Genomic DNA, 6,312 nt, shown 5'->3' on the forward strand with positions numbered 1-6,312 from the left:
AAAGCTAGATATATTTACTTGAGAAGCAAAATTGCATGAGAAATTAAAGCTTGTTGTTTAGATAATATATCTTGAATATTAGTTTTTTAGCATTTAAGCATCAATACAGTAAAACTTAGTGTGGTTTATTTTAAAAACTTTTTTTCAATGGGGTGAGAAAAATGCCCTTAAGACGTTCTCTGTGAAAACAACTCTTATTATCTTACACAGTTTTGCTTCTCAAGTATATTTATATTGTTTAAAGGATGTTTAGATATTTTACTGGAAAACAAGACAAAAATCCTAATTAAGAAAATGATTATTTGCAGTGTTGGTTTGAAGAACGACACTCCTGCGGTACTGCCTCACCACTGCAGCTCTTTCATCATGGCCTCCTCTGCTCAACAAAAGGCCATGCCTGACATCATTGGGGATCTTTTGCAATGGAAATGCTCTCCACCCCATTCCAGGGGCTTGGGTGAGAGGTCAAAGGCTTGTTTTTGTGGAGGCCAAAGTCTGCTAGAGTGCTTGCCTCCTCTTCCCCTCCCGCCATTGTTATGCCGACAGGAAAACGGTTTGCTCTGCCTGAGCCAAAAGCAGCAGAGCCGAAAGAAAAAAAGTGGGCTTCTCTGAGGGGAGAGGCGGGGAGCGAGTGTCCTGGTTAATCCATCACTGCGGCAGCAGTGGGTTAACCCCTCCACCCAGACTGCAGTAGTGCACTCGCAGTCCTCTGAAGTGCTGAATAACAGACAGGGCTGCCCTACATCTGCAGCAGGGGCTCCTAGGCTCAGAGTGTGGAATGAGTGAATCTGAGCCCGTCAGCTCTGAGACAGCAGGCAGCAGAGTGCACCATGAGAGTGCTGGAGATTACACTCAGAGAAGGCAGATATAGGTCAGTCAGGCCCTGAAACAGAGCAGTGAGGGAGGGGGGCAGACATACTGCAGAAGCATGGAGAGAATGAGAGGAGGGGTGACTGCAGTGTGCACCACTGACTGTAGGAACTAGTATACATGCATGAGGCGTTCTGCTCACATACATACCTCTGCAAGATATTTCTATTTTTCCTTTAAAATTGCATTATTGTTTTTTTAATCACTGAGGCTGACCAAGGAAATCTAGTTTTTCCTGCTTGGACATGTTATCAGTAGGCCACCTATTATGAAAATCAAGATTTTAAGCATATTTTGTTTTGGGGATCATTTTGAGTCACTTGAATGACAGTCTTTTTTTTAGCACATTTAGCTTTCAAGTGACTATTGTGTGACTTTTTGTTGTGATACAGTTCAGAGTGTCAGCTGCTGCTACGTGTAGTTTCTTAAACCCATTTTTAATAAAAAAAATTTAAAAAAAAAGGCATTGTTTAATTGCTGTAAAGTTGTAATTGCGCTACGCTGAATCACTGAGGGTCAAAGTTTACATCCCCATGGTTCTTAATATCGTATGTTGCCTCCTAGAGAATCTTTAACTACTTGTATCTTTTTATTAATGTAATTTTAGGATCTTATGGTTAAAAAATAAAGCAAAGCATCTTATGGCTCCTATAAGAGTGTAAGCTTATGAGCACATCTGTATGTTAAAGCCCAGAAAACAGTGTCCAGATTCAGCATGCAGAGGTATTTCATTATGACAGTGTTGTCAGGCATAGTAATCACCTTTACAGATCCTGCTCCAGCTCAGTAAATGAAATTTCATGACATACAAAAGTTGCATTGGATTACAGCGCTGCATCACCTGATCAAATAGAGCTATAAAAGGATTCTGACACACTGTCTGATACGACAGATAGAAAACATTGTACACTGCTGCATTATTGAACTGAAACACTGCCAGACTGATTGATTTCTTTTCTGCCATCTTCTCAAATGAAATTAGCTTTTTGTTTTTTTATTTTTGTTACCATTATGTGGATTGATGCTGCTACACTCACATATCATATTATAATCATGCTGACTTAATAAAGGAATTAAGTAGCATTGCATTCCTACAGATAAATGTGATGCCTTTTGTGAGATAAAGTGGAACCCATGGAGTGAGATATACGGTGATCTTACTGTATCCAAATAAACATACTAAGTGAAACATTGGCAGTGAAATGATTACCATAGATAAGGGAAGAGGAAATCAATGGTAAGACTATTTTTCCCACCACACATTTCTAAGTGTAGACATGATAAAGCAGCATTTCTCAACTGCTCTCATGTCTGTTCAGATAGGGTCATGGACAGGAGGGTCAAATCTATTTTAAACGAATATCAAAAGCTAAACAAACCATATAATTTTGCATATTTAGCATTTCATCAAAATCTATAATATTTTGGCACAAATGTATCTGTTACAAATTACACAGATTCCAACATGAATAGGTTGCGTGACATGCCCTCATAATCGCAAACCATGAATAGAAAATGTTGAAGATATGACCAAGACTATGTTCACTCGGAACCATGTTCCAAAATATGTTTAGTTCAGTGACTTATTAACTTTGCAAATATAACAAATAAAATAAATACACAATTGGCTCATAACAATAGATTTCAAGGTTTCATTTTAATGTTATTTTTGTTTACTTCTGCACAATAAACAAATGTGTTACCCCCCACCTGCAGAACCAATTAGAAACCCCACATGAAAGCTTTTGAATGTGCTCTTTCAGATTAGAACTGATCCCACATTGTTGAGTTATTATGAGCACACAGGAAAGCCTAAGGCTGGATTTGAGCAATATCTCTGTCATGTCTAAACAAGCACAATGCACTACAATTCACTCGGACACCCCAAACTAATGTTCATTTTGCATGCTCTGTTTTCTGTTTCTGAACCTGGTGAAAAGACTTCAAATGTGGTTTTATTCAGGAGTCACATAAAGCTCATGTGTATCTCTGAGAGTTAAACCCCATTATTCACAATACCTGCATTTATCAATTTAAAGCTTAAAATTATACTTTACTGTTATTGACTGGTAACACCCCTCATATGCCATACACCAGTGTTTCTCAATTGGTTTTTCTTTCAGTCCCAGATCAAATGGCGAACCAACACAGTATCAAAATAATTTATCAAGAACTAAAATGTCCTTAAAGGAATATTCCAGGTGCAATACACATATTTTCACTCATCCCTTTTTTATTTATTATTCATTTATAAAAAAAAATAACAAATAAAAACCAGAGAGTAATATAGTAAGGCACTTAAAATGGAAGTGAATAAACCTTCAGTGTAGCGCCATCATTGATTTAACAGAATAAAAGTGAGGCAGTGAGGGATACACTTACCCTCTCTTTAGTGGCATGCATGGTATAGAGCTGTATAAAGCTCCTAGATCACATCTGATTTTCCACAGTTCATGTTTTCTGGAGTTTTTTTTCTCAAATGTTCTTGTAAAGATATTTCTTCAATGAAAAAATATCTAAAAACATTTGAAACATCAATACAGCCCTTTTAAGATCCTGTACAGCCTAGTTATGGGGCCCGACCATTAATGTTACAATACACATAGTTTCAAAATTAGAGCCAAGACATAAACATTATGCGTGTTAAAATGATTCAGTGCTAAAATTGGTATAATTTTATATGGAGTTATAATGGTGTCGATTAGAGTTACACTGCAAAAAATCATTATCTTAATCAATATTTTGTATTGATTTCCAGTAAAAATATCAAAACATCCTAAAAGCTAGATATATTTACTTGAGAAGCAAAATTGCATGAGAAATTAAAGCTTGTTGTTTAGATAATATATCTTGAATATTAGTTTTTTAGCATTTAAGCATCAATACAGCAAAACTTAGTGTGGTTTATTTTAAAAACTTTTTTTCAATGGGGTTTTTTCATTTAACCTGGTAAATGCTGGAACATCCCAGATTTTATTACACAAAAATAATGTTAACAAGTAAAATGTTTACATCGTGTGGCTATACCTTTGAAACAGTGTATTTTTTATGTTTATGGACTGGCTTCATTAATGTACATTGTAAGTGCATTAATGTAACCACAATTTTTTACTTATATATACTTACTAAATAGTACATAATATTTAGATTTGTTTCCCACCAAACCTTATAGTATTACTTCAGAACAAGGCATTAGTCACATACAATAATTTATAAGACTTATGAATAATCTTTTTCAACTTTTTGAAGCTTGAAGTAGTGGTCACCATAAACTGCCATTGTATGACATCACTGAGCACAAATATTTTTCACAATTTCTCCCTGTAATAGTTCAAGGATGGGCAAGGAGGAGGCGGGAACCGGCTGAACAGTAAATAAAGTTTTAATGCCAAACTTAACTTAAAACAAACAATTACACAGAAAGAGGAGAGAGAAGAACTTGCTCGCCGGCTTCCGGACATGCTGTCGTCCGGTCCTCAATCGCTCCTCTGCCCTCTGGTGGACACCAGCTCGCTCCTTCCCTGGTGGACGGAACTGCTCCTCCCCTTCTTTGACAGACAGCAACGGTTCTTCCGGCTATTGGCGGCTGGCAGCGACCCCTCCGTCCCCAAGTAGATGACCGCAGCCCTCCCCCCTCCCGGCTTTGTAAACAAAGTTTTAATATCAAACTTAACTTAAAACAAACAAACACAGCGGCTGCGTGCATCTCTCTCTGGAACTGGCGTCTCCGGCTTCCCTTTATCTCGCTCTCCCGCTGATCAGCTGATTCAGTGCTGGCCGTGCAGCCTCACGGCCCGGCCATGCCCTCCTCCTCGTCACACTCCCTTTGTGTTAAGAAAAAGAAAGAAAGTCTTACAGGTTTTTAACTACACAGGGGCGAGTCAATATTGACTGAATTTTCATTCACTGATAATTTTGTAAATCATAAACAAGAGCATAAGTGTGAGCTAAACACATGGACCAAACACTGGGCCGAATATTGTATTTGACTGAATATGAGAAATGTAAAGCTATTAAGTGCACAAACATATCAATGTGATTTCAGGACAGTTAACAACAGGGCCAATAATTCATCAAACACAATATATTATGGTTGGCACAAACCATGTTTATCTTCAGTGGACCCCATATTTAATGTATTTGTGGTTGTGTTATCTTTTACCTTGTGAAGTTTTGATCATGGTTTTCACAGATATCACCCTGTCCATGTTGTCATCTGCCAAATTTGGATGTACACCAAAATACTGTAGTTTGGATGCACGGCAACTGACGTCAACAACAAAGGATATGGGAATCATTTCACCCTCCGTTTTAGAAATGGATAATCTATTTCTTTTGCTATCCCTATTGTGACCATCGAAGCAGACCTACAACCCATTTTTGACCACTGGCCTACAAGTTCCTTTTCTAATAAATTGAATGTTATGACCTATTATTCTGAATGCAAAAAACACTATTTCTGAACATGACTGGCAGTTTCTCATTAGCCCTGTGTATTAGGTGAAACCCACTCCCCCAGTTTTTACTCACACAGCAGGTTTTCCGGATGAACGAAACGGGAGAGGGCAACATCAAACAGAGCTGTACCACAGAACAAATAAAACCAACTCTGCTCTCCTCAGCCCTGGATCACCTTACATGTGCCCTTGGCTCCATTGATCTTCAAGTGCAGAGTGTGTCGGGTGGATGGGGAACAAGATCTGAGGAGCAGGGATACATGTCCCTGAAGCTGCTGAGACAGAGATGACAGAGCTCAAGGTCAGGCTGGCAGTGAGACAAACAAAGTTTGTAGATGCACAATTTGTCACCATTTATAGGAAATAATGAATAGACATTAGGCTAAGCTCCATTAATCACATTAAATTACAGTGCAATCACATCTGACAATGCCAGTTAGCACACTGACATGATTTCTATTTGGGTGCAATCACAACAGTCCTATGTGCATTTGGGGCTGACTGGGCTCTGCTGCGCCATCTACTGGCAATTACTAGACTAGTAGACCACATGTCTGCATTAAAAGTGGACACTAATCCACACTTACACATTTATTTTGCATTTGCATTACATAAAAAAATGCCAAACCATGTGGCATTTCTTTCAAGGAAATATAGCATGAGCACTGTTTTCAAAACATTTCATAAACATAATTGTTAAATTATATAACAATAAATGTACTGTTCAAAATTAAGACAACGTATTAAGACAGTTTCTGATTGTCAAATTAGTGGGCATGTCTATAGTTAATGTGATGAACTACACCTACTAAAATTACCCTGAGACCAGTTGGTTAAAAGTCAATACAAAAATGACAGAGACAATTGAAGATAAATGTCTAGCATCATTTTGTTTTCTATTGCAATGATATTGAGACATTTGTGTGGCTGAAGTGTTCAAATAAAATATATTTTTTGGCTGTACAATTTAAATAACCTGTTTCAT

General features: G+C 37.7%; 1 long non-coding RNA gene across 1 annotated transcript; it reads right to left on the reverse strand.

Moving 5' to 3' along the window:
• Positions 1-4,137: 4,137 nt before the first annotated feature.
• Positions 4,138-5,817, reverse strand: LOC127648019 (uncharacterized). Its single transcript, XR_007971125.1, has 3 exons — positions 5,401-5,817; positions 5,033-5,136; positions 4,138-4,694 (listed from the first exon to the last, which is right to left on the reverse strand). It is a non-coding gene; the product is annotated as an uncharacterized LOC127648019 (long non-coding RNA).
• Between the last annotated feature and the right edge of the window lie 495 nt (positions 5,818-6,312).

The sequence above is a fragment of the Xyrauchen texanus genome, chromosome 8 (genome assembly GCF_025860055.1).
Source record: "Xyrauchen texanus isolate HMW12.3.18 chromosome 8, RBS_HiC_50CHRs, whole genome shotgun sequence".
Classification (NCBI taxonomy): Eukaryota; Metazoa; Chordata; class Actinopteri; order Cypriniformes; family Catostomidae; genus Xyrauchen; species Xyrauchen texanus.